The sequence below is a fragment of the Mesoplodon densirostris genome, chromosome 6 (genome assembly GCF_025265405.1).
Source record: "Mesoplodon densirostris isolate mMesDen1 chromosome 6, mMesDen1 primary haplotype, whole genome shotgun sequence".
Taxonomy (NCBI): domain Eukaryota; kingdom Metazoa; phylum Chordata; class Mammalia; order Artiodactyla; family Ziphiidae; genus Mesoplodon; species Mesoplodon densirostris.
The window spans coordinates 32,320,691-32,334,579 of NC_082666.1; the positions used below are offsets into that span (position 1 = coordinate 32,320,691).

General features: G+C 40.2%; 1 non-coding gene across 1 annotated transcript; it reads left to right on the plus strand.

The window, feature by feature from the left end:
• The first annotated feature begins 13,546 nt into the window (after positions 1-13,546).
• On the plus strand, positions 13,547-13,619 carry TRNAE-CUC (transfer RNA glutamic acid (anticodon CUC)). The gene has a single exon. It is a non-coding gene; the product is annotated as a tRNA-Glu (tRNA).
• The last annotated feature ends 270 nt before the right edge of the window (positions 13,620-13,889 follow it).

Consider the following 13,889-nt stretch of genomic DNA (forward strand, 5'->3'; position numbering starts at 1 on the left):
ATGAGAGATCAAGCAATCTATATCAAGGTCCTTAAAAGGATAAACACAATCTAACCCAGTAAGTCCAAATCTATTCAAAGGGGAAAAAAAATCAGAGAGACACATAATGACATATATCAAGGCATTATTTATAAAAATAAAATATTAGAAACCACTTAAATGTTCAATAATATCTGTATAATAAAATATGATGCATTCATTAAGTATATTTTAGAAGAATATTAATGAAATTGGAAATCTTTCCATATACATTAAAAAAGAAGGGTTCTAAATATATATGTATGTATACATAAAATATGTGTATGTGCTTTTTTTAAATAAACTTTTTAAAATAAATTTATTTATTTATTTATTTATTTATTTATTTATTTATTTTTTATTAGTTTCTGCTTTATAACAAAGTGAATCAGTCTGTGTATGTGCTTTTAAGTAAAGACTAGAAGGTATATATAAAGATATAATTCTATTTCTGGATTATGGAATTATGTGATTTGATTTTATACTTAGTAACCTCTGTAAAAGTCTAAAGTTTTAATCAGAAAAATAATGTTATTTAAAAACAAATTTTTAATGAGTTGGATTTAGATAAGTGGAGAAGTGAAAATGACATTTTAGGCCAAAGAATAATGTGAGTAAAGACAAAAAGACAAATGTGAAAGGCACTTTTGGAAAAGCTAAAGTAGAACAATAAGGAATATAGTTGTAAGCGAGACTGGAAAAGTGGTTGGAATTGAATTACTGAAGACCTTGACTGCTATGCTCATGAATTAGTAATACAAGTAGTGAAGATATTTAAACAGAGTGATTGTGTGATCACACTGGTTTGTAGAAAGGCTATTTAAATGACAAATTGGGGGATGAAGGATGGATCAAAGGGAGAAAACTAGAAGAGAGATTGTTTCTATATATTCTAACCTAGCAGTGGCTTCCAAAATTTTAGACCATGACCCACACAGTAAGAAATACATTTCAAAAAAAAAATACATTTCATACTGTGACCCAGTACACTCACACACACACACACACACACACACACACACAATTATCCTTAAATATGACTAACACAAAGATTTCATGAAAAAGTCACACCCTTACCTTGTGAAATCTATTCTACTGCTTTCTCTTTTGTCCTATTCCTTTCCACTCTGTAACATTACATTTTATTTTTCTAAATGCTGGTCGCAACCCACAAAAATGATTTCATGACTTACAATGTGACAACACTACTCTGGGAGAAATCCAAGTCTCCCTCTCCTCTCCCCAGCTCCACTCCTGGGGAGTAGACCAAGCTCCAGTCATGGGTTAAGACCAAGAACCCACAGCTGGGCCGTGATACAAGGAGCTGGAACTTTGCAAAGAGCCAAGGGAGAAACAGTTTTTGACCCCGTGTTGAGAAATATTTGAGGGGATCTTGCTGTTTGACCGCCCCTTCTTCCTTGGAATGAATGCTTCTCTGTCCTGTAAATCACTTCCCCTAGAGCCAGTGAGATAAGAAGGCTTGGGCCTTGTCCTCACCCTCTGCCAACCTACTCCACCCACAGAAGGCCAACGGAAAACTCAGCTTAGCCCAGAAGAAAGAAGCCTGGGCAGATGAGCAGCCAGCCCAGACACAAGCAATTCTTCCAGCTGGCATGTCATCCAACCCGATTCCTAACATAGGAATTTGGAACAAAAGCCCAAGCCAACAGAAAAATATAGTAAATCGGTAGGCTGCTGTTGGTATAACTTTCCTTTGGACACAAATTCATAGGCAGTGACTATGGATGGAAGCTGTGTTTTCATCTATCCCGAGAGAGAAGGATTCAACTGTCTTAGTGAGAGATGATTCAGGCCTTACCCAGGAACAGAGGTTGTGGGGATGACAAGTGGAAGGGAAATCCAGTAAACATCTCTGTGACATTATCAGCTGGATTTGAAGCCCAGGTGGATTGAGGAGGGGAGGAATGACAGAAAGGGGGGTGTTGGGGGCAGGGGCTGGTGAATTTGGCAGGGAATAGCTTCAAGGTTTTCAATTTGGGAGACTGGGATGGAAACTGGGTGTATCCTGACATTAACAAGGATAGAAATATGGGAAGAAGAGGAGACTTTATGGAGAAAGTAATAAGGTATATTTTGGTAGAGGTTCATGTCGGGGAAAATTCGAAGCAAAGGGACAAAGATATTATATTCTCCTCTCCTGAAGTATTCCTATTTTTTATGGAAGGAGGCAGAAAATAAATCAATTCATTATTACACATTTCTGGATTCAGAGTGAGCTAAGATACCCCCACTTCACACGTCAAATGCAAACAGCAATACTCAGACACTTAACCAAGTTTTCTTGTTACCTTTTCACTTACAAAGTTCACAACAACTGGGAAATACAAGGGTTATCACTTGCAGTTTGTAGATGAAAAGCCTAGACACAAAGATTTTAAGAGGCTTGCCTGAAATCACATTTAGTTCTGGCAATCTTTACCACTGCCTGTTCTACCCTGCAGCCCCCTCTTATCAAACAGTGAGTCTGTAAATTTGATCATGAGAAGAGAGGGGAAGGTGCCAGCTGAGGAGGCCCAAGTGGAAGAGTCATCTCAAAAAGGAATTTGGAATATTCCAGAAGACAGGAGTGAAAGACATGCCTTACTCGGATCGTAAGATAGAATAAAATTGTGGAACATAAAATCTGGGCCATTTTCATAATTTGATGCTAGTTATATTATGAAATACAGCCCCAATGAAATCAATCTTACAGCTTTACAATCACTCAGAAAAAATCATTTCAGAAAGAGAAGAATAGTAAGAGAATTAAAATGATTTTTGCTTTTGAACACTCTTGTATTTTCTTAGGCAGAAGAAGTTTTCAACCATTTTGGAAGCATGTCAATTGACGTAAGTCATATATGTTTTAGCTATTTCAGGAAGGTTAGTGTGTATGAATGATGTTTTTATTAACAATTTGTTTAATCTTTTTGATGTAAAACAGCTGAGTCAGACTTTCCCGGTAGACCAGTGCTGTGGAGAAAGGAGAACTTTGGATTCAGGGAAGTTAGGATTCTAAGTCTGGTTCTACCACCTACTAGTTTGCTGACTGCAGTTGGACAAGTTATAGCAGAATTCATCTGAGCCTCAGTTTCATCATCTGGTAAATAAAAATAACAATACCCACCTTACATATTGATGTAAGAATTAAAAGAAATAAAAATGTATACAAAGCCTTCAGTCCAATGCTTGACATACCACAAGTTCAAGGAATAGTCGCTATGATGATGAAAAAGAATGAAGAAAAAAATAACACTATATGCCAGCTTTGAAAAGATGTAGTAATTTTTTAGGTCACTAGGATAAAATTCTTTCGGGAAGTTTCAATCTTTTAATAAAACACAATCAATACTTGCAAAATATATGTTTGGTTCTAACACTCATATTTTGGGTAAGCATGAAAAAGACACCTTGTCTTCTTTGGCTCAGATTTTGCAAAACACCAGGATAAAAACACTTACTTCTGACCTTTCCAGAAATATAGTGAATATTTGCTTTTCAAAGATCAGACGGGGCTAGAAGTTAGAACAGAAGTTCTGTTAGAACAGAAGTCAGTCCAGCTCTTCTCTTCAGATAAACACATACACACTCATAATCATGCATACAAAACCAAACCAAACCATTTCAGGCAGATAAGAGGTAAGCCTTTTTGGTCTAGGTTTTCAGAAAGGAAATGTGGCCATACTTCCTTTCTAGAGAACCCATTAAGGTATTTATCAACCTACACTATTGGGAAATTTTCCTTAAAAATACACAGAATGTCTATCTTTCCAGTGTATTTCCTCATGTTCTAGCCTTAGCAGAGTTCATGTGCAATTGGTTGTCACCTTCTCAATAGTACCTCTTTAAATATTGGAGGATTTATAACAGCTTCCTCTCACTCTTTTCCAGGACAAGTCATCCTGGTGCCTTTAACCTCTGCAGAGCTTGCTGGAATGCCCTGATTCTATTCAAGTGCTTGGCATCCCATGGACCTTAATAAAATACTCTGGACAAACTGGCTCACGGGTTGACTTTTGCCATAGATCTTATTTCCCAAACTTCTAAACATGCCTGTAGCTTTCCTGTCCAAGTTCAAATATAGTATAACACATCACAAGTGCTGAGAAGCAGGAAGTCCATCACTGGATCTGGCACTGCAGTCCTGAGTGGAAAATACCATTTGTTTCCTTGAAAATCTATCCTTGGTAACTGGCCAATAGGGGAGCAAAGGGTTAATACTGCCATGGAAGAGCCTCTCCAGCCTAGCAGCTCTCAGAGGACAGGGAAGGGTGGTAGGGACTGGAGTTCCTGGTACTACTGAACAGGAAGTTGGAGAAAAGGTCTAAAGGTCTAATGGCCTCCTAATTAAGAGCTTCTACTCCACAACAAGTTTATTATCAGGAGGTGTCCTACAGGAAGATGACAGCAAATGGGAAAGTCACTTTTGCTTGAGAATTGGCCAGCCTAGAGGATGGAAGGCAGAAGACCTTTCCAACATGTTAAGAGCCAAAAGAGTACCTTTTAGTGTTTGTTTTGATTATATTTGCCTGTAACCCAGCAACTGGACCCAGATGCCAGGAGCCCAAAGAGAACACTGCTGATGACTGGTGTATGGAAAGAAAAAGAAATCCTTTTGTTTTCTTACTTCTATGGTTCTTCTCAAGGTGAGTGAAAAGGGCTAGTAAGGACCTTTTGAAACTGTTTAGAACCCTTACTCATTTTTCTAACAACAGCTGGGATGATTTATAATACCACATGTTCTCATTGGTGGTTTCCTCTTTTTTATTTCTGAAGACAAGACACAAGTGGGAAATGTGAATCCGGAGCCAGAGTTAAGCTCATCTTTTAAAGCAACCGAATGAATTTTCCAGTGACCATTCTCCCCCCTCCCCCGCAACTCATCTTGAGGCTTTCCTCCCTGAATCACTGAGTTCTCCACCGTACAAGGGTGATCATGGCTCAGTGTCACTCGAAACTTTTGGATTTCGAGAGCTCCATGTTGCTCAAGATTCCAAGTTGCTTTTGCTTAATACATTCCCTTTCTCTCACTGAGAAAAACAAAAGTAGTATATTTAATGTATGAAACTCATTAGAGCTATTATAAAATCACACCCAAATTATCTGAGACAAAATTACATTATTTTAATAGCTATACAGAAAAAGGAGAAAACAAAACTAGGTCATTCTTGATAATCTTTGCAACTAGGTAAGTCTTCTTTCTTCAAGCTAAATCCCTCCTCTTTTAGCATTTAATTTCTCTTGTTCTTAACTCCATGGAAGTAGGGAAGACTGTGTGTGTGTGTGTGTGTGTGTGTGTGGTGGTTGTGGTGGTTTTATTTTAATTTAACCATCATCACTCAGGCATTTGAAGATAAGTATTACGCAGACACAGACGTAGAGAAAGGACTTGAGGACATGGGGAGGGGGAAGGGTAAGCTGGGATGAAATGAGAGAGTGGCATGGACATATATACACTACCAAATGTAAGATAGCTGGTGGGAAGCAGCCGCATAGCACAGGGAGATCAGCTCCGTGCTTTGTGACCACCTAGAGGGGTGGGATAGGGAGGGTGGGAGGGAGACGCAAGAGGGAGGGGATATGGGGATATATGTATATGTCTAGCTGATTCACTTTGTCATATAGCAGAAACTAACACACCATTGTAAAGCAATTATACTCTAATAAAGATGTTTAAAAAAAAAAACGAAGATAAGTATTCATAGAATCCTTAACCTATTCTTTTCTAGATGAATTAATCCGAATTCTTATGATTTCACTCTCCCCGCTGGGTCTTATTTAATATGGTAGAAAATAACTTTTAACTAAAATATTTTATTATTTCTTAGTAAATTCAAAGACTCCTAGAATTTCCCATGATATGTTGATTTAAATGGAGAAATGACAAGTAAATTTCATTTCGCTGACTAATTTGGTGAATGGGGTTTTTTGATTAATCAAATATCCTCCATATATCAATATGCAAAAATTTTGAAATATATTTAATACTAAAATTATGTGCAACAAAAACTTAACCACTCTGATGATTCAGCTGGCATTTACAAATCCTGCATTACTTCAAAAGCTGTTTTTGAGAGTGCATTATGCAACTTCACATTGGTAACCTGAAATCAGTTGTGATGGGAGTATTTACACCACAGTAAGCAGTAAATTCTACAAAAAGACCCAATTGTTAAATATTTAGTAGTGTACCATTGGCTTCTAGGTCACTATTACAAACATAATGACCAACTACCTATAAAATTCTAATTCAAAAATCTATACCCTCAAATATGCTGCAACAAAGTAGAATAAATAGACTAAATGAATAACCAGAGTCTACAAGTTTTGCTCATGCAAAAATGCAACCTGATTTTAATTATCATTAGTAAGCATTTTCTAAAATTTTAAAACAAACAAGTTTCCTCATTAAATGTGAGCAAAACAATTATACATGCTGAAATGACAATGTTTTAAATCATATTAAAAAGGTTAAAGGAGCTTTACAGTGTAAAGAATCCTTGAAAATCAGTAAGAAAATTTCACAAAGTAATACATATAGATACTAATTTTGAAAAAAAAATTTACATATTGTAATAGAGAAATATTTTTTAAAATAAGATTCTTTTTTTTTTTTTTGCGGTATGCGGGCCTCTCACCGTTGTGGCCTCTCCCGCTGCGGAGCACAGGCTCCGGACGCACAGGCTCCGGATGCGCAGGCCCAGCGGCCATGGCTCACGGGCCCAGCCGCTCCGAGGCATGTTCGATCCTCCCGGACCGGGGCACGAACCCGTTGTCCCCTGCATCGGAAGGCGGACTCTCAACCACTGAACCACCAGGGAAGCCCCAGATTCTCTTTTATCTATAATATTGGCAAAGCTTAACTTCTTTCTTTTCTTTTTTTAAGTTTTTGGCCGCATCGCACGGCGTGTGGGATCTTAGTTCCCAGACCAGGGACCTAACCCACGCCTCCTGCATTGGAAGGCAGAGTCTTAACCACTGGACCGCCGGGGAAGTTCCGAAAGCTTAATTTCTTTTTCTTTTTTTTTTTTTTGTGGTTCGCGGGCCTCTCACTGTTGCGGCCTCTCCCGTTGCGGAGCACAGGCTCCGGACGCGCAGGCTCAGCGGCCATGGCTCACGAGCCCAGTCGCTCCGCGGTATATGGGATCTTCCCGGACCGGGGCACGAACCCGTGTCCCCTGTATCGGCAGGCGGACTCTCAACCACTCCACCACCAGGGAAGCCCCCTTCTTAGTAAAAACATCCAATGTTGGTGCAAGTATAGAGAAACAAACATTCCTACACAGCTAGTGAGATCGTAAAATATCAAAATTTTCTGGTGAAGTTAACAATGTGTACGAAAAGCCTTAGAAATATGTGTACTCTACAACCCAGAAACCCTCTCTCCAGAACTGTATCCTAAGAAAATAACCAGAATTTTGAAACAACTAATTATTCAACAGTATTAGATTGCTAAAGTAAATTAGATTATTAAACTAATAATTAAAACAGTTTTCCATTAAACAGTTATGTTGCATTGAGTAGCTCATACAGCATTTCACATTTATACAAACAAGGTAAAGGTCAAGTAGTTAAGTCTGACGGCAACAATTTTAGGGAGCTAAGTTCAGGGCACATCTGAGACCCACACAGAGCCAAAAATTAATATAATCCATCTTACCTAATGCTGGGCTGCACCCCGCAGGCCTATAAGGCCTGCACTTGCCCAGCTTTAAGACTGAAGAAAGAGCCCAGAGTCAGCAACAGAGACATCAGTGGTTTAGCGGATGGGGCCGGGGCTTCCATGTCTGAAGAAAGATCCTGGAGCAACACTCCACCGTAAGCAGCAGACCGCGGGCAGGACAGGGCGGTAGGCTTCGCTGAGGGGGGAGGGGAGGCGAGGCAGATTGCCAGTTATGGGGGAATTGACCTCAGGTGGGCTTGTTAGTTACCAGGGGAAACAGCAGGGGGGCACGCCCTTCACCGCCCCTTTGATGAGAACAATCACCAGCTGGGGCGGGGGCAAGTACTAGGAAGGTCAGTCCTGTGAGTAGGGTGTAGGTGAAGCAGACACTGGTTGGGCAGGGGAGGTGCAGAGAGCAAGAGAACAGCCGTCCTGAGTGGCCTGACCATACAACTAAGAGCCTTCATTATCAAAAAACAAAACAAATCATAACAGTGTTGCTCTGTTTTCTAAGGCTGGAAACCATGCTCTGGGTCTTAAGCGTTCTGAATTCTATTCTTCACACTATATACAGTCTTTCCTTCTACAACGTTTCCAATAAAGAGTAGGTTCATCACCCTTGTAACATGTTTTTATTAAGCGTTTGTATAGATATCGCCATGACCCCAGGTGGTGCTATCACCGTCTCTCGCTCATCACTTCAATAGCCTTCTAATTGGTCTGTATTTCCCTTGCCCCACCACAGTGCAGCACCAGACACCACTCTTAAACACTCAGCCCTTAATACAGCCTCCATGTTCAAGTTTACATGATTGGCTCCTAAACACCTCTCCAAATTCCTCCATCTTTCACTCCAGTCCAGAATCCTTCAGCTTCTTCAGGGCACGATGCACAGGCTCTTTGCAGAAGCTGCTACCAGCACAGCGAATGGGTTTCTCACTGTCCTCCCCACCCACTATCATCTCTATCCCCCTTAATTCTTTTTATTTTTTTTTCATCTGTTTTTCAAATCGGACTTAATTGGATGTTGTTTGTTTGTTTTCTTCCTTCTCAAAGAAACCTTCCATGGCCTCTCCAAATATCTGAGGCTCGACTAACCTTTCCTTCTGGGCCCCTGCTGTCCCACCTGTGTGGGAATTACTGGAATTTGTCCCTCTTCCAGATGCCAGCAGGAAATAGCCGACAGAGCTCTGGCTGGCTCGTTCAGGCATCACTCACCCCTTGGCCTTGTGCTTTCAGGTAAGGCCTAACCTGAACAGCTGCGGTGGTCCTGTCCTCCTTAACAAGGATCACAACTGCAATTTCACAGTTTTCACGTGCAGTCATTTTTCCTTCTACTTGCCCAGCGTCTCCTACTCTACTCACTAGAATGTAAGTTCCAGAAGGTCAGTGATGGTTGTCTGGATTTGCTTACGATTGTATTCCCTTTGTCTCACTCATTGCCTAGCACAGAACAAGCACTTAATAGGTATTTACAAATCAATTGAAGGAATCTAATCTTCCTTTTTGTCATTGTTATTATTCTTTCTTCACACCCTTTCCACTGTTGATAATCCACACACAAAGACCATTGAAACCTACCAAGAAGGCTCCATAAGTGACTTTTTACACCAAAATTACACCAGAAATGAGAATAACTTAAGATCCTCAAAAAAAAGGAGGGAACCACCATTTTCACAAGAGATCCAGCACATGTCTTATCATTATTCAGAGTTGCTTCCTTTTTTTTTTTTTTTTTTTTTTTTTTGCGGTACGTGGGCCTCTCACTGTTGTGGCCCCTCCCGTTGCGGAGCACAGGCTCTGGATGCGCAGGCTCAGCAGCCATGGCTCACGAGCCCAGCCGCTCCTCGGCATGTGGGATCCTCCCGGACCGGGGCATGAACCCGTTGTCCCCTGCATCGGCAGGTGGACTCTCAACCACTGCGCCACCAGGGAAGCCCGAGTTTCTTCATTTTTAACACGTATGTAATTTTGGGGGTTTTCTGCATTTTTAATGTACAGTGAAGGGTGGGATATTTAGGAAATGTAAGAATCAAGAAGATCTCAGTCTAGCTTGGCAAATAATTTTAAAGCATTTCTAAACTACCAAAAAAAGGATGAGGAAGACTTACAAGAGAAATGACTAGGTCAAAATCACACTAAGGAAAGGAAGAGCCTAAAAAATAAAGTTTAGCAGTCAATGACCACTTGTACTTAAGATTGACTAGGGTTTGCATAAGGCTGAAATCCAGTTTTAATTCTGGCAGATCTCAAAGAAATATCAGACTTCATCGTTTTGGTAAATATGAAAAAAAAATGCATTTCAGCTTTAAGCAAAGAATTAAAAAAGATAACTACATGTTTATAATTTTTAGATAGATATTTTATAATTTTCTAAATAATTCTCAGATTAGAAATGAAGCAATAATCAGTTAAGACAGGTGGAGAAAATATAAGACAATGAACACCTATTAGTTTATGTAGAGAAGAAGAAAGAATGAGACTCCAGGGACATCCCTGGCAGTCCAGTGGTTAAGATTCTGTGCTCCCAATGCAGGGGGCACGGGTTCGATCCCTGGTCAGGGAACTAAGATCCTGCATGCCTCATGGTGTGGCCCAAAAGAAAAGGACTCCATGTCTTGGGTTAATTGGATAGATGCAAAATTGGTATTATTGTCTTTCTCTCTTGATTTTCTAAAAGTAGAATATTGGTGGGTGGAAATGTTTAGGAAGAAGGGCCAGTTCATGATTGGAAGAGGAATTCTGACTCCTTTTTGCTTCTAAATCCAAATCCTACTTGTAAAACAGTGTACCTGGGGAAAATTGGAATGCTTACAGAAAATATAATCAAAGTAGGAAGAAAGAAAACCCACTGTGTTGGTCTACAGTGCTTTTAGATAGGTATATAAACATAAAATCAATTTAACTTAAACATTCCAACAGATATTCCTCCGTGAATCAAGAAATGTGAGTAACAAGCAAGTTTTGGAGATTAATAATGAGAGTGAAAAACAAGTCTTTTGTCTGATTAAACAAGTTACAGTGCATATTCTATACTTTCAGAGTCAACTAAGATCATGTAGTATTTGAGTGAGAGGGAGATAGGAGATCTTGTAGACCAACCTTCCCTGATTTATAGCTGGCTTATTACATCATTCACAGTATATGTGTTGGGTGCCTTTTCGTGCCAAAAACTGCGGTGGGTGCTGGGGATTCAACAGGGAACAAACCAAAATCCCTGATCTCAAAGAACTCATGTTCTATTTGGGAGAGAAGGATAATGTACAAATAAAGAAATGTGTAATAGGTCAGATGGTGCTAACAGAGATGGACAGTGTATGTATGTATAGGTATGTATTTATGTGTGAAGTGGATGTGATAGAGTGGTGGGGTAAATCATCTCAATAAGGTGACATTTGACTAGAGATCTTGGTGAAGAGAATGTGTCCCTGAGGATACATGATTGCAGAAAATTCCAGGGAGAGGGAACAGCAAGTGCCAAGAATCAAGTAAGAGAGAGGAGGCCAGTGTGGCTGAAGCAGCCTGAGCAAGAAAGAGGGTAGTAAAAATTACAACCAAAAGGGTAGTGGAGACAAGGTCATATCAGACCCTAGAGTCCAAGATGATCCAATATACTTTGGATTTTATTCTGTATGAGTTGGGGTACCACAGCATATCAGTCACTAGATCTGACAATGTTTTAAAAGGGCCACTCAAAATAAACTTTAAGAGGTCAAGGGTAGAAGCAGAGAGGTTGGTCAGAAGGCTATTGAAATCATCCAGTCAAGAGATGATGATGCCTTGGCCCAGATTAGCAGTAGAGGAGGTAAGGGATGGCTACATTAGGACATATTTTGAAGTGGAAGGATAGGATTTGATGATGGATACCATACTGTGTGAGACAGTAATGAGTTAAACATGATTCAGGAGTTTGGGGAAAAATGGAACTGCCATTTATCATCGGAGAGAACGGGGTGAAGTGGAAATCGAGGATTCAGTTCTGAAGCATTAAGTTTGATGCCTATTAGACATCCAAGTAGAGATGTTGAATATGCACTTGGACATCAGTGTTCTGGAGTGCAGAGGAGAGGTTTAGGCAAAGATGTAAGTTTTGGAGTCACCATATATTTATGGTACTTGAAACACACAACTGGGTGAAAGTACATTGGGAGTGGGTTTAAATAGCCAAGGGAGGGAGTCTAGAGACTGAGCTTAGATCCCTCCAACCAACAGAAGTAGGAAAATGAAGAGGGTCAGGCAAAGGAGACTGAGAGTGTATGGCTTGTGAGACTGGAAGAGAATCAAGAGGGCAATCTCACAGGTCAGAAGAACATGTTCAAGGAGAAAGCAATCTGCTGATAGAAAGATTGGGACCATTGAGAGCTGAGATTTGACTTGAGGTCTTGGTTAGATTTTCTTCTAACTTCCATGCTTTTTCCATAACACCACCTTCCCTCTGCTCCATTGTTATCTTACCTGAGCTACAGATAGGATTCTTTCTCACTCTGGGAGTTGCTAATATAATCAAGTTCACTGACAGTTCAATAGAAATGGTGAAGGAGGAGGTGTTTCCCCAAAAGTAGACCCTGAGACAAGGATTTGAGAGAAGACAATAGGTGTATTAATGAGCATGTCATTGTTATGGGCAACTGGTTCAGTTGAATGGGGACCTTCTGAGGAAGCATGCACAATATGCTTCAGCATTGTCAAGAGGGTCAAACTGGGGTAGTTATTCATAGACTCATTGATTGAAAATTGCATTTCTTGGATTGCCCTGTGCATGTCCTGTGGTGCTAGCAGAAGTCCCTAGGCAGGGAAAGAGAAGCATGGGTACTTGTGGTAGGAAACTGTTTGCATGCCCAAGAAATGCCCATCATAGCTGCAGGTAAACCCTGAGGTGGGCCGAGGGAATATGGGCATTTCTTGTTGAGGACAGTGCAAATGTGATGGTGGTCACATTGGTCACAGCATCTAGTAGTAGATTGTCTGGACTTTGTTTCTTCTTAGACTGTGAACTAAGTCTTGTGCAAATGGTCAAGTGGTTTATTTTCTTAAGCACTTGCTAGATTGGGGGAAAATATGCTGTGGGTGAGAGATTATTCTTTAACAGTATTTATCACATATTTTGAGTAATAAAATATGGCTTGATTAATATAAGAAGGTATAACACTCTGCTCACGTTTTTTTATTTATTTATTTATTTATTGCGGTACGCGGGCCTCTCACTGTTGTGGCCTCTCCCTTTGCGGAGCACAGGCTCCGGACACGCAGGCTCAGCGGCCATGGCTCACGGGCCCAGCCACTCCGTGGCATGTGGGATCTTCCCAGTCCGGGGCACGAACCCGTGTCCCCTGCATCGGCAGGCGGACTCTCAACCACTGCGCCACCAGGGAAGCCCTGCTCACGTTTTTGTATCTAGAAATAGCTGGAAAATCTTCAAGTTTCGGCTGTGTAGAAAATGACAGAAAGAAAATTATTAAAATATAAATATTTTAAATAGCATTCTTTCTTCTTTTTATTTTAAAACCTATTATTTTGATCCAACTGGTACCAAAAAAGATTTCATCTAGCTAAAATAAATATTAATACTTTTTAATGTTTTAATAGTGCACATGTCTATGTGAATATCTCATTAAAGTGAAATTATTCATAAGTTTGTCCAGTGAACTACTACCATATCTCAAGAAGCTATATTTCTCCCATGATAAGCAATGGGCCTTTATTAAAGAGATGATAGATACATATCTTAGTAAGGTTTCTTAACTTTCTACAGAGAGCTTATCCACACAGATATGCCTGTAATTTGCAACACAGACCATCTGAAGTCCAGGTTCTCATTCAAGAGCTCAGCTATTCCAAACAAATAAAAAACATGGTGGCAAGAATTCCCTGGTGGTCCAGTGGTTAGGACTTGGTGCTCTCACTGCCAGGGCCCCAGGTTCAATCCCTGGTTGGGGAACTAAGATCCCGCAAGCCATGTGGTGCAGCCAAAAAAAAAAAAAAAAACATGGTGGCAAGCAACGATATTAATAGGGGATTGGCTGAAGCACAAGTAGTATATCCTTTTCTTTAGGTTCTCTAGGTTATCCTGGAGGAGGTCAGACCACGAGAAACGTCAATATAAAGGACATTACTTTTGCTTTTCTTTCTTTTTTTTTTTTTTCTTTTTGCAGTATGCGGGCCTCTCACTGTTGTGGCCTCTCCTGTTGCGGAGCACAGGCTCCAGACG